The sequence below is a fragment of the Puma concolor genome, unplaced genomic scaffold, assembly GCF_028749965.1.
Source record: "Puma concolor isolate L17-30 unplaced genomic scaffold, mPumCon1.1.hap2 unalloc_scaffold_77, whole genome shotgun sequence".
NCBI classification, from domain to species: Eukaryota; Metazoa; Chordata; class Mammalia; order Carnivora; family Felidae; genus Puma; species Puma concolor.
The window spans coordinates 1-26,967 of NW_028240288.1; the positions used below are offsets into that span (position 1 = coordinate 1).

The 26,967-nt window shown below is 73.4% G+C and overlaps 22 non-coding genes across 22 annotated transcripts; all 22 read left to right on the forward strand.

Moving 5' to 3' along the window:
* The first annotated feature begins 1,145 nt into the window (after nucleotides 1-1,145).
* On the forward strand, nucleotides 1,146-1,264 carry LOC147570865 (5S ribosomal RNA). Its single transcript, XR_015247836.1, has one exon. It is a non-coding gene; the product is annotated as a 5S ribosomal RNA (ribosomal RNA).
* A 1,081-nt stretch (nucleotides 1,265-2,345) lies between these two features.
* Nucleotides 2,346-2,464, forward strand: LOC147570866 (5S ribosomal RNA). The gene has a single exon (XR_015247925.1). It is a non-coding gene; the product is annotated as a 5S ribosomal RNA (ribosomal RNA).
* Nucleotides 2,465-3,537: 1,073 nt separating this feature from the next.
* LOC147570867 (5S ribosomal RNA) lies at nucleotides 3,538-3,656 on the forward strand. Its single transcript, XR_015247936.1, has one exon. It is a non-coding gene; the product is annotated as a 5S ribosomal RNA (ribosomal RNA).
* A 1,086-nt stretch (nucleotides 3,657-4,742) lies between these two features.
* On the forward strand, nucleotides 4,743-4,861 carry LOC147570868 (5S ribosomal RNA). Its single transcript, XR_015247911.1, has one exon. It is a non-coding gene; the product is annotated as a 5S ribosomal RNA (ribosomal RNA).
* Nucleotides 4,862-5,941: 1,080 nt separating this feature from the next.
* Nucleotides 5,942-6,060, forward strand: LOC147570869 (5S ribosomal RNA). Its single transcript, XR_015247947.1, has one exon. It is a non-coding gene; the product is annotated as a 5S ribosomal RNA (ribosomal RNA).
* Nucleotides 6,061-7,127: 1,067 nt separating this feature from the next.
* LOC147570870 (5S ribosomal RNA) lies at nucleotides 7,128-7,246 on the forward strand. The gene has a single exon (XR_015247958.1). It is a non-coding gene; the product is annotated as a 5S ribosomal RNA (ribosomal RNA).
* Nucleotides 7,247-8,324: 1,078 nt separating this feature from the next.
* Nucleotides 8,325-8,443, forward strand: LOC147570871 (5S ribosomal RNA). The gene has a single exon (XR_015247842.1). It is a non-coding gene; the product is annotated as a 5S ribosomal RNA (ribosomal RNA).
* Nucleotides 8,444-9,529: 1,086 nt separating this feature from the next.
* On the forward strand, nucleotides 9,530-9,648 carry LOC147570872 (5S ribosomal RNA). The gene has a single exon (XR_015247853.1). It is a non-coding gene; the product is annotated as a 5S ribosomal RNA (ribosomal RNA).
* Nucleotides 9,649-10,726: 1,078 nt separating this feature from the next.
* Nucleotides 10,727-10,845, forward strand: LOC147570873 (5S ribosomal RNA). The gene has a single exon (XR_015247864.1). It is a non-coding gene; the product is annotated as a 5S ribosomal RNA (ribosomal RNA).
* Nucleotides 10,846-11,931: 1,086 nt separating this feature from the next.
* On the forward strand, nucleotides 11,932-12,050 carry LOC147570874 (5S ribosomal RNA). The gene has a single exon (XR_015247876.1). It is a non-coding gene; the product is annotated as a 5S ribosomal RNA (ribosomal RNA).
* A 1,082-nt stretch (nucleotides 12,051-13,132) lies between these two features.
* On the forward strand, nucleotides 13,133-13,251 carry LOC147570875 (5S ribosomal RNA). Its single transcript, XR_015247887.1, has one exon. It is a non-coding gene; the product is annotated as a 5S ribosomal RNA (ribosomal RNA).
* Nucleotides 13,252-14,324: 1,073 nt separating this feature from the next.
* LOC147570876 (5S ribosomal RNA) lies at nucleotides 14,325-14,443 on the forward strand. The gene has a single exon (XR_015247898.1). It is a non-coding gene; the product is annotated as a 5S ribosomal RNA (ribosomal RNA).
* A 1,086-nt stretch (nucleotides 14,444-15,529) lies between these two features.
* LOC147570877 (5S ribosomal RNA) lies at nucleotides 15,530-15,648 on the forward strand. Its single transcript, XR_015247912.1, has one exon. It is a non-coding gene; the product is annotated as a 5S ribosomal RNA (ribosomal RNA).
* A 1,082-nt stretch (nucleotides 15,649-16,730) lies between these two features.
* On the forward strand, nucleotides 16,731-16,849 carry LOC147570878 (5S ribosomal RNA). Its single transcript, XR_015247909.1, has one exon. It is a non-coding gene; the product is annotated as a 5S ribosomal RNA (ribosomal RNA).
* A 1,081-nt stretch (nucleotides 16,850-17,930) lies between these two features.
* Nucleotides 17,931-18,049, forward strand: LOC147570879 (5S ribosomal RNA). The gene has a single exon (XR_015247920.1). It is a non-coding gene; the product is annotated as a 5S ribosomal RNA (ribosomal RNA).
* Nucleotides 18,050-19,122: 1,073 nt separating this feature from the next.
* Nucleotides 19,123-19,241, forward strand: LOC147570880 (5S ribosomal RNA). The gene has a single exon (XR_015247923.1). It is a non-coding gene; the product is annotated as a 5S ribosomal RNA (ribosomal RNA).
* Nucleotides 19,242-20,327: 1,086 nt separating this feature from the next.
* LOC147570881 (5S ribosomal RNA) lies at nucleotides 20,328-20,446 on the forward strand. The gene has a single exon (XR_015247913.1). It is a non-coding gene; the product is annotated as a 5S ribosomal RNA (ribosomal RNA).
* Nucleotides 20,447-21,529: 1,083 nt separating this feature from the next.
* Nucleotides 21,530-21,648, forward strand: LOC147570882 (5S ribosomal RNA). The gene has a single exon (XR_015247924.1). It is a non-coding gene; the product is annotated as a 5S ribosomal RNA (ribosomal RNA).
* Nucleotides 21,649-22,715: 1,067 nt separating this feature from the next.
* Nucleotides 22,716-22,834, forward strand: LOC147570883 (5S ribosomal RNA). The gene has a single exon (XR_015247926.1). It is a non-coding gene; the product is annotated as a 5S ribosomal RNA (ribosomal RNA).
* Nucleotides 22,835-23,912: 1,078 nt separating this feature from the next.
* LOC147570884 (5S ribosomal RNA) lies at nucleotides 23,913-24,031 on the forward strand. The gene has a single exon (XR_015247927.1). It is a non-coding gene; the product is annotated as a 5S ribosomal RNA (ribosomal RNA).
* Nucleotides 24,032-25,117: 1,086 nt separating this feature from the next.
* LOC147570885 (5S ribosomal RNA) lies at nucleotides 25,118-25,236 on the forward strand. Its single transcript, XR_015247928.1, has one exon. It is a non-coding gene; the product is annotated as a 5S ribosomal RNA (ribosomal RNA).
* A 1,078-nt stretch (nucleotides 25,237-26,314) lies between these two features.
* On the forward strand, nucleotides 26,315-26,433 carry LOC147570886 (5S ribosomal RNA). Its single transcript, XR_015247905.1, has one exon. It is a non-coding gene; the product is annotated as a 5S ribosomal RNA (ribosomal RNA).
* The last annotated feature ends 534 nt before the right edge of the window (nucleotides 26,434-26,967 follow it).

Here is a 26,967-nt window from a genome sequence, read left to right on the forward strand (position 1 = left end):
GTCGGGCCTGGTTAGTACTTGGATGGGAGACCGCCTGGGAATACCGGGTGCTGTAGGCTTTTGCCTTTTGCCTGTTGCCTGTTGCCTCTGGCCTCCTTGACCTCTCCTTTGGCGCCCGCCGCCCCTCCCCCTCCCTCCGTGTGTCCCTCTCTCCCCGGGGAGGGGAGCGCGGCTCCGGGGGCCAAACACACCCCGGCGGCCACTGCTCCCTCAGCCCCTCCCGGGCCGGCAAAGCGGCCTGGCCTGGCCTAGCCTGGCCCCGCCCCGCCCCGCCCCGCCCCCCCCCGAGCCCGCACACCCCACGGCACTTCACAAGGGGTCCGCTCCCCGCTCCCCGCTCCCCGCACCGGGCGAAATCCCACTGCACCGGCTGGAAGCCACGCCCCAGCTTTGCACCTTTCCTGACACTGCACCCGCACGGAGGGGTGGGGGGGTGCGGCGAGGGCGGGACCGGGGGCTGGCGCCTGGGGACTGGAGGGTGGGGGCTGGGTGGGTGGATCCAAAAACACAGGAGCGGGCGGGGCAGCGAGACCCCAAACACAGACTCCGCCACAGGACTGGGCTCCCTGGGTCCCGGACCTCTTCCCTCCCTCCAGCCCCCATCCCCAGGGCCCCCGGCGTTTCGCGAGGCCCAGCTAGGGCTGCGGGCTCGCGCTGGTGATGTTCTGTGGGGGCGCTGGGGCCTCCGGGCTGGCTGCGCTCGCCCTGCGACTGGGGAGGAGGCGCTGAGAACCCGGCGGGAGGGGGGGCGCCCAGAAGGCACGGCCGGCCTGATGCCCCACGCTCGCTTCCACCCTCTTCCCAGTGAGCGGCCCGACGTGGTGCGGTGCGGTGCGGTGCGGTGCGGTGCGGTGCGGTGCGGGATGGAAGCGGAGGCGGGCGTGGGGCCAAGCCGGGAGCAGTCTGCCAGAGTCCCGGGATCGGTGAAGGCCGGGGCTTGCGCCACAGCGCCTTGCCAGGGTCCTCTTGCGCCGCCTCCGCCACCCGCCCGGGGCCCGCGGCGGAGGGCGGCGGCAGCGAGGCAGGCAGCCAGGCAGGCAGGCAGGCAGGCAGGCAGGCAGGCGCGTGCATGGGTGAAGCGCGGCACCCGCTGGGCTTGGGATGCGTGGAGCAGGCTCTTGAGGCGCCCAGCGGCAGCCGCCGGCGTCTACGGCCATACCACCCTGAACGCGCCCGATCTCGTCTGATCTCGGAAGCTAAGCAGGGTCGGGCCTGGTTAGTACTTGGATGGGAGACCGCCTGGGAATACCGGGTGCTGTAGGCTTTTGCCTTTTGCCTGTTGCCTGTTGCCTCTGGCCTCCTTGACCTCTCCTTTGGCGCCCGCCGCCCCTCCCCCTCCCTCCGTGTGTCCCTCTCTCCCCGGGGAGGGGAGCGCGGCTCCGGGGGCCAAACACACCCCGGCGGCCACTGCTCCCTCAGCCCCTCCCGGGCCGGCAAAGCGGCCTGGCCTGGCCTAGCCTGGCCCCGCCCCGCCCCGCCCCGCCCCCCCCCCGAGCCCGCACACCCCACGGCACTTCACAAGGGGTCCGCTCCCCGCTCCCCGCTCCCCGCACCGGGCGAAATCCCACTGCACCGGCTGGAAGCCACGCCCCAGCTTTGCACCTTTCCTGACACTGCACCCGCACGGAGGGGTGGGGGGGTGCGGCGAGGGCGGGACCGGGGGCTGGCGCCTGGGGACTGGAGGGTGGGGGCTGGGTGGGTGGATCCAAAAACACAGGAGCGGGCGGGGCAGCGAGACCCCAAACACAGACTCCGCCACAGGACTGGGCTCCCTGGGTCCCGGACCTCTTCCCTCCCTCCAGCCCCCATCCCCAGGGCCCCCGGCGTTTCGCGAGGCCCAGCTAGGGCTGCGGGCTCGCGCTGGTGATGTTCTGTGGGGGCGCTGGGGCCTCCGGGCTGGCTGCGCTCGCCCTGCGACTGGGGAGGAGGCGCTGAGAACCCGGCGGGAGGGGGGGCGCCCAGAAGGCACGGCCGGCCTGATGCCCCACGCTCGCTTCCACCCTCTTCCCAGTGAGCGGCCCGACGTGGTGCGGTGCGGTGCGGTGCGGTGCGGTGCGGGATGGAAGCGGAGGCGGGCGTGGGGCCAAGCCGGGAGCAGTCTGCCAGAGTCCCGGGATCGGTGAAGGCCGGGGCTTGCGCCACAGCGCCTTGCCAGGGTCCTCTTGCGCCGCCTCCGCCACCCGCCCGGGGCCCGCGGCGGAGGGCGGCGGCAGCGAGGCAGGCAGCCAGGCAGGCAGGCAGGCAGGCAGGCAGGCAGGCAGGCGCGTGCATGGGTGAAGCGCGGCACCCGCTGGGCTTGGGATGCGTGGAGCAGGCTCTTGAGGCGCCCAGCGGCAGCCGCCGGCGTCTACGGCCATACCACCCTGAACGCGCCCGATCTCGTCTGATCTCGGAAGCTAAGCAGGGTCGGGCCTGGTTAGTACTTGGATGGGAGACCGCCTGGGAATACCGGGTGCTGTAGGCTTTTGCCTTTTGCCTGTTGCCTGTTGCCTCTGGCCTCCTTGACCTCTCCTTTGGCGCCCGCCGCCCCTCCCCCTCCCTCCGTGTGTCCCTCTCTCCCCGGGGAGGGGAGCGCGGCTCCGGGGGCCAAACACACCCCGGCGGCCACTGCTCCCTCAGCCCCTCCCGGGCCGGCAAAGCGGCCTGGCCTGGCCTAGCCTGGCCCCGCCCCGCCCCGCCCCGCCCCCCCCCCGAGCCCGCACACCCCACGGCACTTCACAAGGGGTCCGCTCCCCGCTCCCCGCTCCCCGCACCGGGCGAAATCCCACTGCACCGGCTGGAAGCCACGCCCCAGCTTTGCACCTTTCCTGACACTGCACCCGCACGGAGGGGTGGGGGGGTGCGGCGAGGGCGGGACCGGGGGCTGGCGCCTGGGGACTGGAGGGTGGGGGCTGGGTGGGTGGATCCAAAAACACAGGAGCGGGCGGGGCAGCGAGACCCCAAACACAGACTCCGCCACAGGACTGGGCTCCCTGGGTCCCGGACCTCTTCCCTCCCTCCAGCCCCCATCCCCAGGGCCCCCGGCGTTTCGCGAGGCCCAGCTAGGGCTGCGGGCTCGCGCTGGTGATGTTCTGTGGGGGCGCTGGGGCCTCCGGGCTGGCTGCGCTCGCCCTGCGACTGGGGAGGAGGCGCTGAGAACCCGGCGGGAGGGGGGGCGCCCAGAAGGCACGGCCGGCCTGATGCCCCACGCTCGCTTCCACCCTCTTCCCAGTGAGCGGCCCGACGTGGTGCGGTGCGGTGCGGTGCGGTGCGGTGCGGGATGGAAGCGGAGGCGGGCGTGGGGCCAAGCCGGGAGCAGTCTGCCAGAGTCCCGGGATCGGTGAAGGCCGGGGCTTGCGCCACAGCGCCTTGCCAGGGTCCTCTTGCGCCGCCTCCGCCACCCGCCCGGGGCCCGCGGCGGAGGGCGGCGGCAGCGAGGCAGGCAGCCAGGCAGGCAGGCAGGCAGGCAGGCAGGCGCGTGCATGGGTGAAGCGCGGCACCCGCTGGGCTTGGGATGCGTGGAGCAGGCTCTTGAGGCGCCCAGCGGCAGCCGCCGGCGTCTACGGCCATACCACCCTGAACGCGCCCGATCTCGTCTGATCTCGGAAGCTAAGCAGGGTCGGGCCTGGTTAGTACTTGGATGGGAGACCGCCTGGGAATACCGGGTGCTGTAGGCTTTTGCCTTTTGCCTGTTGCCTGTTGCCTCTGGCCTCCTTGACCTCTCCTTTGGCGCCCGCCGCCCCTCCCCCTCCCTCCGTGTGTCCCTCTCTCCCCGGGGAGGGGAGCGCGGCTCCGGGGGCCAAACACACCCCGGCGGCCACTGCTCCCTCAGCCCCTCCCGGGCCGGCAAAGCGGCCTGGCCTGGCCTAGCCTGGCCCCGCCCCGCCCCGCCCCGCCCCCCCCCGAGCCCGCACACCCCACGGCACTTCACAAGGGGTCCGCTCCCCGCTCCCCGCTCCCCGCACCGGGCGAAATCCCACTGCACCGGCTGGAAGCCACGCCCCAGCTTTGCACCTTTCCTGACACTGCACCCGCACGGAGGGGTGGGGGGGTGCGGCGAGGGCGGGACCGGGGGCTGGCGCCTGGGGACTGGAGGGTGGGGGCTGGGTGGGTGGATCCAAAAACACAGGAGCGGGCGGGGCAGCGAGACCCCAAACACAGACTCCGCCACAGGACTGGGCTCCCTGGGTCCCGGACCTCTTCCCTCCCTCCAGCCCCCATCCCCAGGGCCCCCGGCGTTTCGCGAGGCCCAGCTAGGGCTGCGGGCTCGCGCTGGTGATGTTCTGTGGGGGCGCTGGGGCCTCCGGGCTGGCTGCGCTCGCCCTGCGACTGGGGAGGAGGCGCTGAGAACCCGGCGGGAGGGGGGGCGCCCAGAAGGCACGGCCGGCCTGATGCCCCACGCTCGCTTCCACCCTCTTCCCAGTGAGCGGCCCGACGTGGTGCGGTGCGGTGCGGTGCGGTGCGGTGCGGTGCGGTGCGGGATGGAAGCGGAGGCGGGCGTGGGGCCAAGCCGGGAGCAGTCTGCCAGAGTCCCGGGATCGGTGAAGGCCGGGGCTTGCGCCACAGCGCCTTGCCAGGGTCCTCTTGCGCCGCCTCCGCCACCCGCCCGGGGCCCGCGGCGGAGGGCGGCGGCAGCGAGGCAGGCAGCCAGGCAGGCAGGCAGGCAGGCAGGCAGGCAGGCGCGTGCATGGGTGAAGCGCGGCACCCGCTGGGCTTGGGATGCGTGGAGCAGGCTCTTGAGGCGCCCAGCGGCAGCCGCCGGCGTCTACGGCCATACCACCCTGAACGCGCCCGATCTCGTCTGATCTCGGAAGCTAAGCAGGGTCGGGCCTGGTTAGTACTTGGATGGGAGACCGCCCGGGAATACCGGGTGCTGTAGGCTTTTGCCTTTTGCCTGTTGCCTGTTGCCTCTGGCCTCCTTGACCTCTCCTTTGGCGCCCGCCGCCCCTCCCCCTCCCTCCGTGTGTCCCTCTCTCCCCGGGGAGGGGAGCGCGGCTCCGGGAGCCAAACACACCCCGGCGGCCACTGCTCCCTCAGCCCCTCCCGGGCCGGCAAAGCGGCCTGGCCTGGCCTAGCCTGGCCCCGCCCCGCCCCGCCCCGCCCCCCCCCCCCGAGCCCGCACACCCCACGGCACTTCACAAGGGGTCCGCTCCCCGCTCCCCGCTCCCCGCACCGGGCGAAATCCCACTGCACCGGCTGGAAGCCACGCCCCAGCTTTGCACCTTTCCTGACACTGCACCCGCACGGAGGGGTGGGGGGGTGCGGCGAGGGCGGGACCGGGGGCTGGCGCCTGGGGACTGGAGGGTGGGGGCTGGGTGGGTGGATCCAAAAACACAGGAGCGGGCGGGGCAGCGAGACCCCAAACACAGACTCCGCCACAGGACTGGGCTCCCTGGGTCCCGGACCTCTTCCCTCCCTCCAGCCCCCATCCCCAGGGCCCCCGGCGTTTCGCGAGGCCCAGCTAGGGCTGCGGGCTCGCGCTGGTGATGTTCTGTGGGGGCGCTGGGGCCTCCGGGCTGGCTGCGCTCGCCCTGCGACTGGGGAGGAGGCGCTGAGAACCCGGCGGGAGGGGGGGCGCCCAGAAGGCACGGCCGGCCTGATGCCCCACGCTCGCTTCCACCCTCTTCCCAGTGAGCGGCCCGACGTGGTGCGGTGCGGTGCGGTGCGGTGCGGTGCGGTGCGGGATGGAAGCGGAGGCGGGCGTGGGGCCAAGCCGGGAGCAGTCTGCCAGAGTCCCGGGATCGGTGAAGGCCGGGGCTTGCGCCACAGCGCCTTGCCAGGGTCCTCTTGCGCCGCCTCCGCCACCCGCCCGGGGCCCGCGGCGGAGGGCGGCGGCAGCGAGGCAGGCAGCCAGGCAGGCAGGCAGGCAGGCAGGCAGGCGCGTGCATGGGTGAAGCGCGGCACCCGCTGGGCTTGGGATGCGTGGAGCAGGCTCTTGAGGCGCCCAGCGGCAGCCGCCGGCGTCTACGGCCATACCACCCTGAACGCGCCCGATCTCGTCTGATCTCGGAAGCTAAGCAGGGTCGGGCCTGGTTAGTACTTGGATGGGAGACCGCCTGGGAATACCGGGTGCTGTAGGCTTTTGCCTTTTGCCTGTTGCCTGTTGCCTCTGGCCTCCTTGACCTCTCCTTTGGCGCCCGCCGCCCCTCCCCCTCCCTCCGTGTGTCCCTCTCTCCCCGGGGAGGGGAGCGCGGCTCCGGGGGCCAAACACACCCCGGCGGCCACTGCTCCCTCAGCCCCTCCCGGGCCGGCAAAGCGGCCTGGCCTGGCCTAGCCTGGCCCCGCCCCGCCCCGCCCCGCCCCCCCCCGAGCCCGCACACCCCACGGCACTTCACAAGGGGTCCGCTCCCCGCTCCCCGCTCCCCGCACCGGGCGAAATCCCACTGCACCGGCTGGAAGCCACGCCCCAGCTTTGCACCTTTCCTGACACTGCACCCGCACGGAGGGGTGGGGGGGTGCGGCGAGGGCGGGACCGGGGGCTGGCGCCTGGGGACTGGAGGGTGGGGGCTGGGTGGGTGGATCCAAAAACACAGGAGCGGGCGGGGCAGCGAGACCCCAAACACAGACTCCGCCACAGGACTGGGCTCCCTGGGTCCCGGACCTCTTCCCTCCCTCCAGCCCCCATCCCCAGGGCCCCCGGCGTTTCGCGAGGCCCAGCTAGGGCTGCGGGCTCGCGCTGGTGATGTTCTGTGGGGGCGCTGGGGCCTCCGGGCTGGCTGCGCTCGCCCTGCGACTGGGGAGGAGGCGCTGAGAACCCGGCGGGAGGGGGGGCGCCCAGAAGGCACGGCCGGCCTGATGCCCCACGCTCGCTTCCACCCTCTTCCCAGTGAGCGGCCCGACGTGGTGCGGTGCGGTGCGGTGCGGTGCGGGATGGAAGCGGAGGCGGGCGTGGGGCCAAGCCGGGAGCAGTCTGCCAGAGTCCCGGGATCGGTGAAGGCCGGGGCTTGCGCCACAGCGCCTTGCCAGGGTCCTCTTGCGCCGCCTCCGCCACCCGCCCGGGGCCCGCGGCGGAGGGCGGCGGCAGCGAGGCAGGCAGCCAGGCAGGCAGGCAGGCAGGCAGGCAGGCGCGTGCATGGGTGAAGCGCGGCACCCGCTGGGCTTGGGATGCGTGGAGCAGGCTCTTGAGGCGCCCAGCGGCAGCCGCCGTCGTCTACGGCCATACCACCCTGAACGCGCCCGATCTCGTCTGATCTCGGAAGCTAAGCAGGGTCGGGCCTGGTTAGTACTTGGATGGGAGACCGCCTGGGAATACCGGGTGCTGTAGGCTTTTGCCTTTTGCCTGTTGCCTGTTGCCTCTGGCCTCCTTGACCTCTCCTTTGGCGCCCGCCGCCCCTCCCCCTCCCTCCGTGTGTCCCTCTCTCCCCGGGGAGGGGAGCGCGGCTCCGGGAGCCAAACACACCCCGGCGGCCACTGCTCCCTCAGCCCCTCCCGGGCCGGCAAAGCGGCCTGGCCTGGCCTAGCCTGGCCCCGCCCCGCCCCGCCCCGCCCCCCCCCCGAGCCCGCACACCCCACGGCACTTCACAAGGGGTCCGCTCCCCGCTCCCCGCTCCCCGCACCGGGCGAAATCCCACTGCACCGGCTGGAAGCCACGCCCCAGCTTTGCACCTTTCCTGACACTGCACCCGCACGGAGGGGTGGGGGGGTGCGGCGAGGGCGGGACCGGGGGCTGGCGCCTGGGGACTGGAGGGTGGGGGCTGGGTGGGTGGATCCAAAAACACAGGAGCGGGCGGGGCAGCGAGACCCCAAACACAGACTCCGCCACAGGACTGGGCTCCCTGGGTCCCGGACCTCTTCCCTCCCTCCAGCCCCCATCCCCAGGGCCCCCGGCGTTTCGCGAGGCCCAGCTAGGGCTGCGGGCTCGCGCTGGTGATGTTCTGTGGGGGCGCTGGGGCCTCCGGGCTGGCTGCGCTCGCCCTGCGACTGGGGAGGAGGCGCTGAGAACCCGGCGGGAGGGGGGGCGCCCAGAAGGCACGGCCGGCCTGATGCCCCACGCTCGCTTCCACCCTCTTCCCAGTGAGCGGCCCGACGTGGTGCGGTGCGGTGCGGTGCGGTGCGGTGCGGTGCGGGATGGAAGCGGAGGCGGGCGTGGGGCCAAGCCGGGAGCAGTCTGCCAGAGTCCCGGGATCGGTGAAGGCCGGGGCTTGCGCCACAGCGCCTTGCCAGGGTCCTCTTGCGCCGCCTCCGCCACCCGCCCGGGGCCCGCGGCGGAGGGCGGCGGCAGCGAGGCAGGCAGCCAGGCAGGCAGGCAGGCAGGCAGGCAGGCGCGTGCATGGGTGAAGCGCGGCACCCGCTGGGCTTGGGATGCGTGGAGCAGGCTCTTGAGGCGCCCAGCGGCAGCCGCCGGCGTCTACGGCCATACCACCCTGAACGCGCCCGATCTCGTCTGATCTCGGAAGCTAAGCAGGGTCGGGCCTGGTTAGTACTTGGATGGGAGACCGCCTGGGAATACCGGGTGCTGTAGGCTTTTGCCTTTTGCCTGTTGCCTGTTGCCTCTGGCCTCCTTGACCTCTCCTTTGGCGCCCGCCGCCCCTCCCCCTCCCTCCGTGTGTCCCTCTCTCCCCGGGGAGGGGAGCGCGGCTCCGGGGGCCAAACACACCCCGGCGGCCACTGCTCCCTCAGCCCCTCCCGGGCCGGCAAAGCGGCCTGGCCTGGCCTAGCCTGGCCCCGCCCCGCCCCGCCCCGCCCCCCCCCGAGCCCGCACACCCCACGGCACTTCACAAGGGGTCCGCTCCCCGCTCCCCGCTCCCCGCACCGGGCGAAATCCCACTGCACCGGCTGGAAGCCACGCCCCAGCTTTGCACCTTTCCTGACACTGCACCCGCACGGAGGGGTGGGGGGGTGCGGCGAGGGCGGGACCGGGGGCTGGCGCCTGGGGACTGGAGGGTGGGGGCTGGGTGGGTGGATCCAAAAACACAGGAGCGGGCGGGGCAGCGAGACCCCAAACACAGACTCCGCCACAGGACTGGGCTCCCTGGGTCCCGGACCTCTTCCCTCCCTCCAGCCCCCATCCCCAGGGCCCCCGGCGTTTCGCGAGGCCCAGCTAGGGCTGCGGGCTCGCGCTGGTGATGTTCTGTGGGGGCGCTGGGGCCTCCGGGCTGGCTGCGCTCGCCCTGCGACTGGGGAGGAGGCGCTGAGAACCCGGCGGGAGGGGGGGCGCCCAGAAGGCACGGCCGGCCTGATGCCCCACGCTCGCTTCCACCCTCTTCCCAGTGAGCGGCCCGACGTGGTGCGGTGCGGTGCGGTGCGGTGCGGTGCGGTGCGGTGCGGGATGGAAGCGGAGGCGGGCGTGGGGCCAAGCCGGGAGCAGTCTGCCAGAGTCCCGGGATCGGTGAAGGCCGGGGCTTGCGCCACAGCGCCTTGCCAGGGTCCTCTTGCGCCGCCTCCGCCACCCGCCCGGGGCCCGCGGCGGAGGGCGGCGGCAGCGAGGCAGGCAGCCAGGCAGGCAGGCAGGCAGGCAGGCAGGCAGGCGCGTGCATGGGTGAAGCGCGGCACCCGCTGGGCTTGGGATGCGTGGAGCAGGCTCTTGAGGCGCCCAGCGGCAGCCGCCGGCGTCTACGGCCATACCACCCTGAACGCGCCCGATCTCGTCTGATCTCGGAAGCTAAGCAGGGTCGGGCCTGGTTAGTACTTGGATGGGAGACCGCCTGGGAATACCGGGTGCTGTAGGCTTTTGCCTTTTGCCTGTTGCCTGTTGCCTCTGGCCTCCTTGACCTCTCCTTTGGCGCCCGCCGCCCCTCCCCCTCCCTCCGTGTGTCCCTCTCTCCCCGGGGAGGGGAGCGCGGCTCCGGGGGCCAAACACACCCCGGCGGCCACTGCTCCCTCAGCCCCTCCCGGGCCGGCAAAGCGGCCTGGCCTGGCCTAGCCTGGCCCCGCCCCGCCCCGCCCCGCCCCCCCCCCGAGCCCGCACACCCCACGGCACTTCACAAGGGGTCCGCTCCCCGCTCCCCGCTCCCCGCACCGGGCGAAATCCCACTGCACCGGCTGGAAGCCACGCCCCAGCTTTGCACCTTTCCTGACACTGCACCCGCACGGAGGGGTGGGGGGGTGCGGCGAGGGCGGGACCGGGGGCTGGCGCCTGGGGACTGGAGGGTGGGGGCTGGGTGGGTGGATCCAAAAACACAGGAGCGGGCGGGGCAGCGAGACCCCAAACACAGACTCCGCCACAGGACTGGGCTCCCTGGGTCCCGGACCTCTTCCCTCCCTCCAGCCCCCATCCCCAGGGCCCCCGGCGTTTCGCGAGGCCCAGCTAGGGCTGCGGGCTCGCGCTGGTGATGTTCTGTGGGGGCGCTGGGGCCTCCGGGCTGGCTGCGCTCGCCCTGCGACTGGGGAGGAGGCGCTGAGAACCCGGCGGGAGGGGGGGCGCCCAGAAGGCACGGCCGGCCTGATGCCCCACGCTCGCTTCCACCCTCTTCCCAGTGAGCGGCCCGACGTGGTGCGGTGCGGTGCGGTGCGGTGCGGTGCGGTGCGGGATGGAAGCGGAGGCGGGCGTGGGGCCAAGCCGGGAGCAGTCTGCCAGAGTCCCGGGATCGGTGAAGGCCGGGGCTTGCGCCACAGCGCCTTGCCAGGGTCCTCTTGCGCCGCCTCCGCCACCCGCCCGGGGCCCGCGGCGGAGGGCGGCGGCAGCGAGGCAGGCAGCCAGGCAGGCAGGCAGGCAGGCAGGCAGGCGCGTGCATGGGTGAAGCGCGGCACCCGCTGGGCTTGGGATGCGTGGAGCAGGCTCTTGAGGCGCCCAGCGGCAGCCGCCGGCGTCTACGGCCATACCACCCTGAACGCGCCCGATCTCGTCTGATCTCGGAAGCTAAGCAGGGTCGGGCCTGGTTAGTACTTGGATGGGAGACCGCCTGGGAATACCGGGTGCTGTAGGCTTTTGCCTTTTGCCTGTTGCCTGTTGCCTCTGGCCTCCTTGACCTCTCCTTTGGCGCCCGCCGCCCCTCCCCCTCCCTCCGTGTGTCCCTCTCTCCCCGGGGAGGGGAGCGCGGCTCCGGGGGCCAAACACACCCCGGCGGCCACTGCTCCCTCAGCCCCTCCCGGGCCGGCAAAGCGGCCTGGCCTGGCCTAGCCTGGCCCCGCCCCGCCCCGCCCCGCCCCCCCCCGAGCCCGCACACCCCACGGCACTTCACAAGGGGTCCGCTCCCCGCTCCCCGCTCCCCGCACCGGGCGAAATCCCACTGCACCGGCTGGAAGCCACGCCCCAGCTTTGCACCTTTCCTGACACTGCACCCGCACGGAGGGGTGGGGGGGTGCGGCGAGGGCGGGACCGGGGGCTGGCGCCTGGGGACTGGAGGGTGGGGGCTGGGTGGGTGGATCCAAAAACACAGGAGCGGGCGGGGCAGCGAGACCCCAAACACAGACTCCGCCACAGGACTGGGCTCCCTGGGTCCCGGACCTCTTCCCTCCCTCCAGCCCCCATCCCCAGGGCCCCCGGCGTTTCGCGAGGCCCAGCTAGGGCTGCGGGCTCGCGCTGGTGATGTTCTGTGGGGGCGCTGGGGCCTCCGGGCTGGCTGCGCTCGCCCTGCGACTGGGGAGGAGGCGCTGAGAACCCGGCGGGAGGGGGGGCGCCCAGAAGGCACGGCCGGCCTGATGCCCCACGCTCGCTTCCACCCTCTTCCCAGTGAGCGGCCCGACGTGGTGCGGTGCGGTGCGGTGCGGTGCGGTGCGGTGCGGTGCGGGATGGAAGCGGAGGCGGGCGTGGGGCCAAGCCGGGAGCAGTCTGCCAGAGTCCCGGGATCGGTGAAGGCCGGGGCTTGCGCCACAGCGCCTTGCCAGGGTCCTCTTGCGCCGCCTCCGCCACCCGCCCGGGGCCCGCGGCGGAGGGCGGCGGCAGCGAGGCAGGCAGCCAGGCAGGCAGGCAGGCAGGCAGGCAGGCAGGCGCGTGCATGGGTGAAGCGCGGCACCCGCTGGGCTTGGGATGCGTGGAGCAGGCTCTTGAGGCGCCCAGCGGCAGCCGCCGGCGTCTACGGCCATACCACCCTGAACGCGCCCGATCTCGTCTGATCTCGGAAGCTAAGCAGGGTCGGGCCTGGTTAGTACTTGGATGGGAGACCGCCTGGGAATACCGGGTGCTGTAGGCTTTTGCCTTTTGCCTGTTGCCTGTTGCCTCTGGCCTCCTTGACCTCTCCTTTGGCGCCCGCCGCCCCTCCCCCTCCCTCCGTGTGTCCCTCTCTCCCCGGGGAGGGGAGCGCGGCTCCGGGGGCCAAACACACCCCGGCGGCCACTGCTCCCTCAGCCCCTCCCGGGCCGGCAAAGCGGCCTGGCCTGGCCTAGCCTGGCCCCGCCCCGCCCCGCCCCGCCCCCCCCCCCGAGCCCGCACACCCCACGGCACTTCACAAGGGGTCCGCTCCCCGCTCCCCGCTCCCCGCACCGGGCGAAATCCCACTGCACCGGCTGGAAGCCACGCCCCAGCTTTGCACCTTTCCTGACACTGCACCCGCACGGAGGGGTGGGGGGGTGCGGCGAGGGCGGGACCGGGGGCTGGCGCCTGGGGACTGGAGGGTGGGGGCTGGGTGGGTGGATCCAAAAACACAGGAGCGGGCGGGGCAGCGAGACCCCAAACACAGACTCCGCCACAGGACTGGGCTCCCTGGGTCCCGGACCTCTTCCCTCCCTCCAGCCCCCATCCCCAGGGCCCCCGGCGTTTCGCGAGGCCCAGCTAGGGCTGCGGGCTCGCGCTGGTGATGTTCTGTGGGGGCGCTGGGGCCTCCGGGCTGGCTGCGCTCGCCCTGCGACTGGGGAGGAGGCGCTGAGAACCCGGCGGGAGGGGGGGCGCCCAGAAGGCACGGCCGGCCTGATGCCCCACGCTCGCTTCCACCCTCTTCCCAGTGAGCGGCCCGACGTGGTGCGGTGCGGTGCGGTGCGGTGCGGTGCGGGATGGAAGCGGAGGCGGGCGTGGGGCCAAGCCGGGAGCAGTCTGCCAGAGTCCCGGGATCGGTGAAGGCCGGGGCTTGCGCCACAGCGCCTTGCCAGGGTCCTCTTGCGCCGCCTCCGCCACCCGCCCGGGGCCCGCGGCGGAGGGCGGCGGCAGCGAGGCAGGCAGCCAGGCAGGCAGGCAGGCAGGCAGGCAGGCAGGCAGGCGCGTGCATGGGTGAAGCGCGGCACCCGCTGGGCTTGGGATGCGTGGAGCAGGCTCTTGAGGCGCCCAGCGGCAGCCGCCGGCGTCTACGGCCATACCACCCTGAACGCGCCCGATCTCGTCTGATCTCGGAAGCTAAGCAGGGTCGGGCCTGGTTAGTACTTGGATGGGAGACCGCCTGGGAATACCGGGTGCTGTAGGCTTTTGCCTTTTGCCTGTTGCCTGTTGCCTCTGGCCTCCTTGACCTCTCCTTTGGCGCCCGCCGCCCCTCCCCCTCCCTCCGTGTGTCCCTCTCTCCCCGGGGAGGGGAGCGCGGCTCCGGGGGCCAAACACACCCCGGCGGCCACTGCTCCCTCAGCCCCTCCCGGGCCGGCAAAGCGGCCTGGCCTGGCCTAGCCTGGCCCCGCCCCGCCCCGCCCCGCCCCCCCCCCGAGCCCGCACACCCCACGGCACTTCACAAGGGGTCCGCTCCCCGCTCCCCGCTCCCCGCACCGGGCGAAATCCCACTGCACCGGCTGGAAGCCACGCCCCAGCTTTGCACCTTTCCTGACACTGCACCCGCACGGAGGGGTGGGGGGGTGCGGCGAGGGCGGGACCGGGGGCTGGCGCCTGGGGACTGGAGGGTGGGGGCTGGGTGGGTGGATCCAAAAACACAGGAGCGGGCGGGGCAGCGAGACCCCAAACACAGACTCCGCCACAGGACTGGGCTCCCTGGGTCCCGGACCTCTTCCCTCCCTCCAGCCCCCATCCCCAGGGCCCCCGGCGTTTCGCGAGGCCCAGCTAGGGCTGCGGGCTCGCGCTGGTGATGTTCTGTGGGGGCGCTGGGGCCTCCGGGCTGGCTGCGCTCGCCCTGCGACTGGGGAGGAGGCGCTGAGAACCCGGCGGGAGGGGGGGCGCCCAGAAGGCACGGCCGGCCTGATGCCCCACGCTCGCTTCCACCCTCTTCCCAGTGAGCGGCCCGACGTGGTGCGGTGCGGTGCGGTGCGGTGCGGTGCGGGATGGAAGCGGAGGCGGGCGTGGGGCCAAGCCGGGAGCAGTCTGCCAGAGTCCCGGGATCGGTGAAGGCCGGGGCTTGCGCCACAGCGCCTTGCCAGGGTCCTCTTGCGCCGCCTCCGCCACCCGCCCGGGGCCCGCGGCGGAGGGCGGCGGCAGCGAGGCAGGCAGCCAGGCAGGCAGGCAGGCAGGCAGGCAGGCGCGTGCATGGGTGAAGCGCGGCACCCGCTGGGCTTGGGATGCGTGGAGCAGGCTCTTGAGGCGCCCAGCGGCAGCCGCCGGCGTCTACGGCCATACCACCCTGAACGCGCCCGATCTCGTCTGATCTCGGAAGCTAAGCAGGGTCGGGCCTGGTTAGTACTTGGATGGGAGACCGCCTGGGAATACCGGGTGCTGTAGGCTTTTGCCTTTTGCCTGTTGCCTGTTGCCTCTGGCCTCCTTGACCTCTCCTTTGGCGCCCGCCGCCCCTCCCCCTCCCTCCGTGTGTCCCTCTCTCCCCGGGGAGGGGAGCGCGGCTCCGGGGGCCAAACACACCCCGGCGGCCACTGCTCCCTCAGCCCCTCCCGGGCCGGCAAAGCGGCCTGGCCTGGCCTAGCCTGGCCCCGCCCCGCCCCGCCCCGCCCCCCCCCGAGCCCGCACACCCCACGGCACTTCACAAGGGGTCCGCTCCCCGCTCCCCGCTCCCCGCACCGGGCGAAATCCCACTGCACCGGCTGGAAGCCACGCCCCAGCTTTGCACCTTTCCTGACACTGCACCCGCACGGAGGGGTGGGGGGGTGCGGCGAGGGCGGGACCGGGGGCTGGCGCCTGGGGACTGGAGGGTGGGGGCTGGGTGGGTGGATCCAAAAACACAGGAGCGGGCGGGGCAGCGAGACCCCAAACACAGACTCCGCCACAGGACTGGGCTCCCTGGGTCCCGGACCTCTTCCCTCCCTCCAGCCCCCATCCCCAGGGCCCCCGGCGTTTCGCGAGGCCCAGCTAGGGCTGCGGGCTCGCGCTGGTGATGTTCTGTGGGGGCGCTGGGGCCTCCGGGCTGGCTGCGCTCGCCCTGCGACTGGGGAGGAGGCGCTGAGAACCCGGCGGGAGGGGGGGCGCCCAGAAGGCACGGCCGGCCTGATGCCCCACGCTCGCTTCCACCCTCTTCCCAGTGAGCGGCCCGACGTGGTGCGGTGCGGTGCGGTGCGGTGCGGTGCGGTGCGGTGCGGGATGGAAGCGGAGGCGGGCGTGGGGCCAAGCCGGGAGCAGTCTGCCAGAGTCCCGGGATCGGTGAAGGCCGGGGCTTGCGCCACAGCGCCTTGCCAGGGTCCTCTTGCGCCGCCTCCGCCACCCGCCCGGGGCCCGCGGCGGAGGGCGGCGGCAGCGAGGCAGGCAGCCAGGCAGGCAGGCAGGCAGGCAGGCAGGCAGGCGCGTGCATGGGTGAAGCGCGGCACCCGCTGGGCTTGGGATGCGTGGAGCAGGCTCTTGAGGCGCCCAGCGGCAGCCGCCGGCGTCTACGGCCATACCACCCTGAACGCGCCCGATCTCGTCTGATCTCGGAAGCTAAGCAGGGTCGGGCCTGGTTAGTACTTGGATGGGAGACCGCCCGGGAATACCGGGTGCTGTAGGCTTTTGCCTTTTGCCTGTTGCCTGTTGCCTCTGGCCTCCTTGACCTCTCCTTTGGCGCCCGCCGCCCCTCCCCCTCCCTCCGTGTGTCCCTCTCTCCCCGGGGAGGGGAGCGCGGCTCCGGGAGCCAAACACACCCCGGCGGCCACTGCTCCCTCAGCCCCTCCCGGGCCGGCAAAGCGGCCTGGCCTGGCCTAGCCTGGCCCCGCCCCGCCCCGCCCCGCCCCCCCCCCCCCCGAGCCCGCACACCCCACGGCACTTCACAAGGGGTCCGCTCCCCGCTCCCCGCTCCCCGCACCGGGCGAAATCCCACTGCACCGGCTGGAAGCCACGCCCCAGCTTTGCACCTTTCCTGACACTGCACCCGCACGGAGGGGTGGGGGGGTGCGGCGAGGGCGGGACCGGGGGCTGGCGCCTGGGGACTGGAGGGTGGGGGCTGGGTGGGTGGATCCAAAAACACAGGAGCGGGCGGGGCAGCGAGACCCCAAACACAGACTCCGCCACAGGACTGGGCTCCCTGGGTCCCGGACCTCTTCCCTCCCTCCAGCCCCCATCCCCAGGGCCCCCGGCGTTTCGCGAGGCCCAGCTAGGGCTGCGGGCTCGCGCTGGTGATGTTCTGTGGGGGCGCTGGGGCCTCCGGGCTGGCTGCGCTCGCCCTGCGACTGGGGAGGAGGCGCTGAGAACCCGGCGGGAGGGGGGGCGCCCAGAAGGCACGGCCGGCCTGATGCCCCACGCTCGCTTCCACCCTCTTCCCAGTGAGCGGCCCGACGTGGTGCGGTGCGGTGCGGTGCGGTGCGGTGCGGTGCGGGATGGAAGCGGAGGCGGGCGTGGGGCCAAGCCGGGAGCAGTCTGCCAGAGTCCCGGGATCGGTGAAGGCCGGGGCTTGCGCCACAGCGCCTTGCCAGGGTCCTCTTGCGCCGCCTCCGCCACCCGCCCGGGGCCCGCGGCGGAGGGCGGCGGCAGCGAGGCAGGCAGCCAGGCAGGCAGGCAGGCAGGCAGGCAGGCGCGTGCATGGGTGAAGCGCGGCACCCGCTGGGCTTGGGATGCGTGGAGCAGGCTCTTGAGGCGCCCAGCGGCAGCCGCCGGCGTCTACGGCCATACCACCCTGAACGCGCCCGATCTCGTCTGATCTCGGAAGCTAAGCAGGGTCGGGCCTGGTTAGTACTTGGATGGGAGACCGCCTGGGAATACCGGGTGCTGTAGGCTTTTGCCTTTTGCCTGTTGCCTGTTGCCTCTGGCCTCCTTGACCTCTCCTTTGGCGCCCGCCGCCCCTCCCCCTCCCTCCGTGTGTCCCTCTCTCCCCGGGGAGGGGAGCGCGGCTCCGGGGGCCAAACACACCCCGGCGGCCACTGCTCCCTCAGCCCCTCCCGGGCCGGCAAAGCGGCCTGGCCTGGCCTAGCCTGGCCCCGCCCCGCCCCGCCCCGCCCCCCCCCGAGCCCGCACACCCCACGGCACTTCACAAGGGGTCCGCTCCCCGCTCCCCGCTCCCCGCACCGGGCGAAATCCCACTGCACCGGCTGGAAGCCACGCCCCAGCTTTGCACCTTTCCTGACACTGCACCCGCACGGAGGGGTGGGGGGGTGCGGCGAGGGCGGGACCGGGGGCTGGCGCCTGGGGACTGGAGGGTGGGGGCTGGGTGGGTGGATCCAAAAACACAGGAGCGGGCGGGGCAGCGAGACCCCAAACACAGACTCCGCCACAGGACTGGGCTCCCTGGGTCCCGGACCTCTTCCCTCCCTCCAGCCCCCATCCCCAGGGCCCCCGGCGTTTCGCGAGGCCCAGCTAGGGCTGCGGGCTCGCGCTGGTGATGTTCTGTGGGGGCGCTGGGGCCTCCGGGCTGGCTGCGCTCGCCCTGCGACTGGGGAGGAGGCGCTGAGAACCCGGCGGGAGGGGGGGCGCCCAGAAGGCACGGCCGGCCTGATGCCCCACGCTCGCTTCCACCCTCTTCCCAGTGAGCGGCCCGACGTGGTGCGGTGCGGTGCGGTGCGGTGCGGTGCGGTGCGGGATGGAAGCGGAGGCGGGCGTGGGGCCAAGCCGGGAGCAGTCTGCCAGAGTCCCGGGATCGGTGAAGGCCGGGGCTTGCGCCACAGCGCCTTGCCAGGGTCCTCTTGCGCCGCCTCCGCCACCCGCCCGGGGCCCGCGGCGGAGGGCGGCGGCAGCGAGGCAGGCAGCCAGGCAGGCAGGCAGGCAGGCAGGCAGGCAGGCGCGTGCATGGGTGAAGCGCGGCACCCGCTGGGCTTGGGATGCGTGGAGCAGGCTCTTGAGGCGCCCAGCGGCAGCCGCCGGCGTCTACGGCCATACCACCCTGAACGCGCCCGATCTCGTCTGATCTCGGAAGCTAAGCAGGGTCGGGCCTGGTTAGTACTTGGATGGGAGACCGCCTGGGAATACCGGGTGCTGTAGGCTTTTGCCTTTTGCCTGTTGCCTGTTGCCTCTGGCCTCCTTGACCTCTCCTTTGGCGCCCGCCGCCCCTCCCCCTCCCTCCGTGTGTCCCTCTCTCCCCGGGGAGGGGAGCGCGGCTCCGGGGGCCAAACACACCCCGGCGGCCACTGCTCCCTCAGCCCCTCCCGGGCCGGCAAAGCGGCCTGGCCTGGCCTAGCCTGGCCCCGCCCCGCCCCGCCCCGCCCCCCCCCCGAGCCCGCACACCCCACGGCACTTCACAAGGGGTCCGCTCCCCGCTCCCCGCTCCCCGCACCGGGCGAAATCCCACTGCACCGGCTGGAAGCCACGCCCCAGCTTTGCACCTTTCCTGACACTGCACCCGCACGGAGGGGTGGGGGGGTGCGGCGAGGGCGGGACCGGGGGCTGGCGCCTGGGGACTGGAGGGTGGGGGCTGGGTGGGTGGATCCAAAAACACAGGAGCGGGCGGGGCAGCGAGACCCCAAACACAGACTCCGCCACAGGACTGGGCTCCCTGGGTCCCGGACCTCTTCCCTCCCTCCAGCCCCCATCCCCAGGGCCCCCGGCGTTTCGCGAGGCCCAGCTAGGGCTGCGGGCTCGCGCTGGTGATGTTCTGTGGGGGCGCTGGGGCCTCCGGGCTGGCTGCGCTCGCCCTGCGACTGGGGAGGAGGCGCTGAGAACCCGGCGGGAGGGGGGGCGCCCAGAAGGCACGGCCGGCCTGATGCCCCACGCTCGCTTCCACCCTCTTCCCAGTGAGCGGCCCGACGTGGTGCGGTGCGGTGCGGTGCGGTGCGGTGCGGGATGGAAGCGGAGGCGGGCGTGGGGCCAAGCCGGGAGCAGTCTGCCAGAGTCCCGGGATCGGTGAAGGCCGGGGCTTGCGCCACAGCGCCTTGCCAGGGTCCTCTTGCGCCGCCTCCGCCACCCGCCCGGGGCCCGCGGCGGAGGGCGGCGGCAGCGAGGCAGGCAGCCAGGCAGGCAGGCAGGCAGGCAGGCAGGCGCGTGCATGGGTGAAGCGCGGCACCCGCTGGGCTTGGGATGCGTGGAGCAGGCTCTTGAGGCGCCCAGCGGCAGCCGCCGGCGTCTACGGCCATACCACCCTGAACGCGCCCGATCTCGTCTGATCTCGGAAGCTAAGCAGGGTCGGGCCTGGTTAGTACTTGGATGGGAGACCGCCTGGGAATACCGGGTGCTGTAGGCTTTTGCCTTTTGCCTGTTGCCTGTTGCCTCTGGCCTCCTTGACCTCTCCTTTGGCGCCCGCCGCCCCTCCCCCTCCCTCCGTGTGTCCCTCTCTCCCCGGGGAGGGGAGCGCGGCTCCGGGGGCCAAACACACCCCGGCGGCCACTGCTCCCTCAGCCCCTCCCGGGCCGGCAAAGCGGCCTGGCCTGGCCTAGCCTGGCCCCGCCCCGCCCCGCCCCGCCCCCCCCCGAGCCCGCACACCCCACGGCACTTCACAAGGGGTCCGCTCCCCGCTCCCCGCTCCCCGCACCGGGCGAAATCCCACTGCACCGGCTGGAAGCCACGCCCCAGCTTTGCACCTTTCCTGACACTGCACCCGCACGGAGGGGTGGGGGGGTGCGGCGAGGGCGGGACCGGGGGCTGGCGCCTGGGGACTGGAGGGTGGGGGCTGGGTGGGTGGATCCAAAAACACAGGAGCGGGCGGGGCAGCGAGACCCCAAACACAGACTCCGCCACAGGACTGGGCTCCCTGGGTCCCGGACCTCTTCCCTCCCTCCAGCCCCCATCCCCAGGGCCCCCGGCGTTTCGCGAGGCCCAGCTAGGGCTGCGGGCTCGCGCTGGTGATGTTCTGTGGGGGCGCTGGGGCCTCCGGGCTGGCTGCGCTCGCCCTGCGACTGGGGAGGAGGCGCTGAGAACCCGGCGGGAGGGGGGGCGCCCAGAAGGCACGGCCGGCCTGATGCCCCACGCTCGCTTCCACCCTCTTCCCAGTGAGCGGCCCGACGTGGTGCGGTGCGGTGCGGTGCGGTGCGGTGCGGTGCGGTGCGGGATGGAAGCGGAGGCGGGCGTGGGGCCAAGCCGGGAGCAGTCTGCCAGAGTCCCGGGATCGGTGAAGGCCGGGGCTTGCGCCACAGCGCCTTGCCAGGGTCCTCTTGCGCCGCCTCCGCCACCCGCCCGGGGCCCGCGGCGGAGGGCGGCGGCAGCGAGGCAGGCAGCCAGGCAGGCAGGCAGGCAGGCAGGCAGGCAGGCGCGTGCATGGGTGAAGCGCGGCACCCGCTGGGCTTGGGATGCGTGGAGCAGGCTCTTGAGGCGCCCAGCGGCAGCCGCCGGCGTCTACGGCCATACCACCCTGAACGCGCCCGATCTCGTCTGATCTCGGAAGCTAAGCAGGGTCGGGCCTGGTTAGTACTTGGATGGGAGACCGCCCGGGAATACCGGGTGCTGTAGGCTTTTGCCTTTTGCCTGTTGCCTGTTGCCTCTGGCCTCCTTGACCTCTCCTTTGGCGCCCGCCGCCCCTCCCCCTCCCTCCGTGTGTCCCTCTCTCCCCGGGGAGGGGAGCGCGGCTCCGGGAGCCAAACACACCCCGGCGGCCACTGCTCCCTCAGCCCCTCCCGGGCCGGCAAAGCGGCCTGGCCTGGCCTAGCCTGGCCCCGCCCCGCCCCGCCCCGCCCCCCCCCCCCCCCGAGCCCGCACACCCCACGGCACTTCACAAGGGGTCCGCTCCCCGCTCCCCGCTCCCCGCACCGGGCGAAATCCCACTGCACCGGCTGGAAGCCACGCCCCAGCTTTGCACCTTTCCTGACACTGCACCCGCACGGAGGGGTGGGGGGGTGCGGCGAGGGCGGGACCGGGGGCTGGCGCCTGGGGACTGGAGGGTGGGGGCTGGGTGGGTGGATCCAAAAACACAGGAGCGGGCGGGGCAGCGAGACCCCAAACACAGACTCCGCCACAGGACTGGGCTCCCTGGGTCCCGGACCTCTTCCCTCCCTCCAGCCCCCATCCCCAGGGCCCCCGGCGTTTCGCGAGGCCCAGCTAGGGCTGCGGGCTCGCGCTGGTGATGTTCTGTGGGGGCGCTGGGGCCTCCGGGCTGGCTGCGCTCGCCCTGCGACTGGGGAGGAGGCGCTGAGAACCCGGCGGGAGGGGGGGCGCCCAGAAGGCACGGCCGGCCTGATGCCCCACGCTCGCTTCCACCCTCTTCCCAGTGAGCGGCCCGACGTGGTGCGGTGCGGTGCGGTGCGGTGCGGTGCGGTGCGGGATGGAAGCGGAGGCGGGCGTGGGGCCAAGCCGGGAGCAGTCTGCCAGAGTCCCGGGATCGGTGAAGGCCGGGGCTTGCGCCACAGCGCCTTGCCAGGGTCCTCTTGCGCCGCCTCCGCCACCCGCCCGGGGCCCGCGGCGGAGGGCGGCGGCAGCGAGGCAGGCAGCCAGGCAGGCAGGCAGGCAGGCAGGCAGGCGCGTGCATGGGTGAAGCGCGGCACCCGCTGGGCTTGGGATGCGTGGAGCAGGCTCTTGAGGCGCCCAGCGGCAGCCGCCGGCGTCTACGGCCATACCACCCTGAACGCGCCCGATCTCGTCTGATCTCGGAAGCTAAGCAGGGTCGGGCCTGGTTAGTACTTGGATGGGAGACCGCCTGGGAATACCGGGTGCTGTAGGCTTTTGCCTTTTGCCTGTTGCCTGTTGCCTCTGGCCTCCTTGACCTCTCCTTTGGCGCCCGCCGCCCCTCCCCCTCCCTCCGTGTGTCCCTCTCTCCCCGGGGAGGGGAGCGCGGCTCCGGGGGCCAAACACACCCCGGCGGCCACTGCTCCCTCAGCCCCTCCCGGGCCGGCAAAGCGGCCTGGCCTGGCCTAGCCTGGCCCCGCCCCGCCCCGCCCCGCCCCCCCCCGAGCCCGCACACCCCACGGCACTTCACAAGGGGTCCGCTCCCCGCTCCCCGCTCCCCGCACCGGGCGAAATCCCACTGCACCGGCTGGAAGCCACGCCCCAGCTTTGCACCTTTCCTGACACTGCACCCGCACGGAGGGGTGGGGGGGTGCGGCGAGGGCGGGACCGGGGGCTGGCGCCTGGGGACTGGAGGGTGGGGGCTGGGTGGGTGGATCCAAAAACACAGGAGCGGGCGGGGCAGCGAGACCCCAAACACAGACTCCGCCACAGGACTGGGCTCCCTGGGTCCCGGACCTCTTCCCTCCCTCCAGCCCCCATCCCCAGGGCCCCCGGCGTTTCGCGAGGCCCAGCTAGGGCTGCGGGCTCGCGCTGGTGATGTTCTGTGGGGGCGCTGGGGCCTCCGGGCTGGCTGCGCTCGCCCTGCGACTGGGGAGGAGGCGCTGAGAACCCGGCGGGAGGGGGGGCGCCCAGAAGGCACGGCCGGCCTGATGCCCCACGCTCGCTTCCACCCTCTTCCCAGTGAGCGGCCCGACGTGGTGCGGTGCGGTGCGGTGCGGTGCGGGATGGAAGCGGAGGCGGGCGTGGGGCCAAGCCGGGAGCAGTCTGCCAGAGTCCCGGGATCGGTGAAGGCCGGGGCTTGCGCCACAGCGCCTTGCCAGGGTCCTCTTGCGCCGCCTCCGCCACCCGCCCGGGGCCCGCGGCGGAGGGCGGCGGCAGCGAGGCAGGCAGCCAGGCAGGCAGGCAGGCAGGCAGGCAGGCGCGTGCATGGGTGAAGCGCGGCACCCGCTGGGCTTGGGATGCGTGGAGCAGGCTCTTGAGGCGCCCAGCGGCAGCCGCCGTCGTCTACGGCCATACCACCCTGAACGCGCCCGATCTCGTCTGATCTCGGAAGCTAAGCAGGGTCGGGCCTGGTTAGTACTTGGATGGGAGACCGCCTGGGAATACCGGGTGCTGTAGGCTTTTGCCTTTTGCCTGTTGCCTGTTGCCTCTGGCCTCCTTGACCTCTCCTTTGGCGCCCGCCGCCCCTCCCCCTCCCTCCGTGTGTCCCTCTCTCCCCGGGGAGGGGAGCGCGGCTCCGGGAGCCAAACACACCCCGGCGGCCACTGCTCCCTCAGCCCCTCCCGGGCCGGCAAAGCGGCCTGGCCTGGCCTAGCCTGGCCCCGCCCCGCCCCGCCCCGCCCCCCCCCCGAGCCCGCACACCCCACGGCACTTCACAAGGGGTCCGCTCCCCGCTCCCCGCTCCCCGCACCGGGCGAAATCCCACTGCACCGGCTGGAAGCCACGCCCCAGCTTTGCACCTTTCCTGACACTGCACCCGCACGGAGGGGTGGGGGGGTGCGGCGAGGGCGGGACCGGGGGCTGGCGCCTGGGGACTGGAGGGTGGGGGCTGGGTGGGTGGATCCAAAAACACAGGAGCGGGCGGGGCAGCGAGACCCCAAACACAGACTCCGCCACAGGACTGGGCTCCCTGGGTCCCGGACCTCTTCCCTCCCTCCAGCCCCCATCCCCAGGGCCCCCGGCGTTTCGCGAGGCCCAGCTAGGGCTGCGGGCTCGCGCTGGTGATGTTCTGTGGGGGCGCTGGGGCCTCCGGGCTGGCTGCGCTCGCCCTGCGACTGGGGAGGAGGCGCTGAGAACCCGGCGGGAGGGGGGGCGCCCAGAAGGCACGGCCGGCCTGATGCCCCACGCTCGCTTCCACCCTCTTCCCAGTGAGCGGCCCGACGTGGTGCGGTGCGGTGCGGTGCGGTGCGGTGCGGTGCGGGATGGAAGCGGAGGCGGGCGTGGGGCCAAGCCGGGAGCAGTCTGCCAGAGTCCCGGGATCGGTGAAGGCCGGGGCTTGCGCCACAGCGCCTTGCCAGGGTCCTCTTGCGCCGCCTCCGCCACCCGCCCGGGGCCCGCGGCGGAGGGCGGCGGCAGCGAGGCAGGCAGCCAGGCAGGCAGGCAGGCAGGCAGGCAGGCGCGTGCATGGGTGAAGCGCGGCACCCGCTGGGCTTGGGATGCGTGGAGCAGGCTCTTGAGGCGCCCAGCGGCAGCCGCCGGCGTCTACGGCCATACCACCCTGAACGCGCCCGATCTCGTCTGATCTCGGAAGCTAAGCAGGGTCGGGCCTGGTTAGTACTTGGATGGGAGACCGCCTGGGAATACCGGGTGCTGTAGGCTTTTGCCTTTTGCCTGTTGCCTGTTGCCTCTGGCCTCCTTGACCTCTCCTTTGGCGCCCGCCGCCCCTCCCCCTCCCTCCGTGTGTCCCTCTCTCCCCGGGGAGGGGAGCGCGGCTCCGGGGGCCAAACACACCCCGGCGGCCACTGCTCCCTCAGCCCCTCCCGGGCCGGCAAAGCGGCCTGGCCTGGCCTAGCCTGGCCCCGCCCCGCCCCGCCCCGCCCCCCCCCGAGCCCGCACACCCCACGGCACTTCACAAGGGGTCCGCTCCCCGCTCCCCGCTCCCCGCACCGGGCGAAATCCCACTGCACCGGCTGGAAGCCACGCCCCAGCTTTGCACCTTTCCTGACACTGCACCCGCACGGAGGGGTGGGGGGGTGCGGCGAGGGCGGGACCGGGGGCTGGCGCCTGGGGACTGGAGGGTGGGGGCTGGGTGGGTGGATCCAAAAACACAGGAGCGGGCGGGGCAGCGAGACCCCAAACACAGACTCCGCCACAGGACTGGGCTCCCTGGGTCCCGGACCTCTTCCCTCCCTCCAGCCCCCATCCCCAGGGCCCCCGGCGTTTCGCGAGGCCCAGCTAGGGCTGCGGGCTCGCGCTGGTGATGTTCTGTGGGGGCGCTGGGGCCTCCGGGCTGGCTGCGCTCGCCCTGCGACTGGGGAGGAGGCGCTGAGAACCCGGCGGGAGGGGGGGCGCCCAGAAGGCACGGCCGGCCTGATGCCCCACGCTCGCTTCCACCCTCTTCCCAGTGAGCGGCCCGACGTGGTGCGGTGCGGTGCGGTGCGGTGCGGTGCGGTGCGGTGCGGGATGGAAGCGGAGGCGGGCGTGGGGCCAAGCCGGGAGCAGTCTGCCAGAGTCCCGGGATCGGTGAAGGCCGGGGCTTGCGCCACAGCGCCTTGCCAGGGTCCTCTTGCGCCGCCTCCGCCACCCGCCCGGGGCCCGCGGCGGAGGGCGGCGGCAGCGAGGCAGGCAGCCAGGCAGGCAGGCAGGCAGGCAGGCAGGCAGGCGCGTGCATGGGTGAAGCGCGGCACCCGCTGGGCTTGGGATGCGTGGAGCAGGCTCTTGAGGCGCCCAGCGGCAGCCGCCGGCGTCTACGGCCATACCACCCTGAACGCGCCCGATCTCGTCTGATCTCGGAAGCTAAGCAGGGTCGGGCCTGGTTAGTACTTGGATGGGAGACCGCCTGGGAATACCGGGTGCTGTAGGCTTTTGCCTTTTGCCTGTTGCCTGTTGCCTCTGGCCTCCTTGACCTCTCCTTTGGCGCCCGCCGCCCCTCCCCCTCCCTCCGTGTGTCCCTCTCTCCCCGGGGAGGGGAGCGCGGCTCCGGGGGCCAAACACACCCCGGCGGCCACTGCTCCCTCAGCCCCTCCCGGGCCGGCAAAGCGGCCTGGCCTGGCCTAGCCTGGCCCCGCCCCGCCCCGCCCCGCCCCCCCCCCGAGCCCGCACACCCCACGGCACTTCACAAGGGGTCCGCTCCCCGCTCCCCGCTCCCCGCACCGGGCGAAATCCCACTGCACCGGCTGGAAGCCACGCCCCAGCTTTGCACCTTTCCTGACACTGCACCCGCACGGAGGGGTGGGGGGGTGCGGCGAGGGCGGGACCGGGGGCTGGCGCCTGGGGACTGGAGGGTGGGGGCTGGGTGGGTGGATCCAAAAACACAGGAGCGGGCGGGGCAGCGAGACCCCAAACACAGACTCCGCCACAGGACTGGGCTCCCTGGGTCCCGGACCTCTTCCCTCCCTCCAGCCCCCATCCCCAGGGCCCCCGGCGTTTCGCGAGGCCCAGCTAGGGCTGCGGGCTCGCGCTGGTGATGTTCTGTGGGGGCGCTGGGGCCTCCGGGCTGGCTGCGCTCGCCCTGCGACTGGGGAGGAGGCGCTGAGAACCCGGCGGGAGGGGGGGCGCCCAGAAGGCACGGCCGGCCTGATGCCCCACGCTCGCTTCCACCCTCTTCCCAGTGAGCGGCCCGACGTGGTGCGGTGCGGTGCGGTGCGGTGCGGTGCGGTGCGGGATGGAAGCGGAGGCGGGCGTGGGGCCAAGCCGGGAGCAGTCTGCCAGAGTCCCGGGATCGGTGAAGGCCGGGGCTTGCGCCACAGCGCCTTGCCAGGGTCCTCTTGCGCCGCCTCCGCCACCCGCCCGGGGCCCGCGGCGGAGGGCGGCGGCAGCGAGGCAGGCAGCCAGGCAGGCAGGCAGGCAGGCAGGCAGGCGCGTGCATGGGTGAAGCGCGGCACCCGCTGGGCTTGGGATGCGTGGAGCAGGCTCTTGAGGCGCCCAGCGGCAGCCGCCGGCGTCTACGGCCATACCACCCTGAAGGCGCCCGATCTCGTCTGATCTCGGAAGCTAAGCAGGGTCGGGCCTGGTTAGTACTTGGATGGGAGACCGCCTGGGAATACCGGGTGCTGTAGGCTTTTGCCTTTTGCCTGTTGCCTGTTGCCTCTGGCCTCCTTGACCTCTCCTTTGGCGCCCGCCGCCCCTCCCCCTCCCTCCGTGTGTCCCTCTCTCCCCGGGGAGGGGAGCGCGGCTCCGGGGGCCAAACACACCCCGGCGGCCACTGCTCCCTCAGCCCCTCCCGGGCCGGCAAAGCGGCCTGGCCTGGCCTAGCCTGGCCCCGCCCCGCCCCGCCCCGCCCCCCCCCGAGCCCGCACACCCCACGGCACTTCACAAGGGGTCCGCTCCCCGCTCCCCGCTCCCCGCACCGGGCGAAATCCCACTGCACCGGCTGGAAGCCACGCCCCAGCTTTGCACCTTTCCTGACACTGCACCCGCACGGAGGGGTGGGGGGGTGCGGCGAGGGCGGGACCGGGGGCTGGCGCCTGGGGACTGGAGGGTGGGGGCTGGGTGGGTGGATCCAAAAACACAGGAGCGGGCGGGGCAGCGAGACCCCAAACACAGACTCCGCCACAGGACTGGGCTCCCTGGGTCCCGGACCTCTTCCCTCCCTC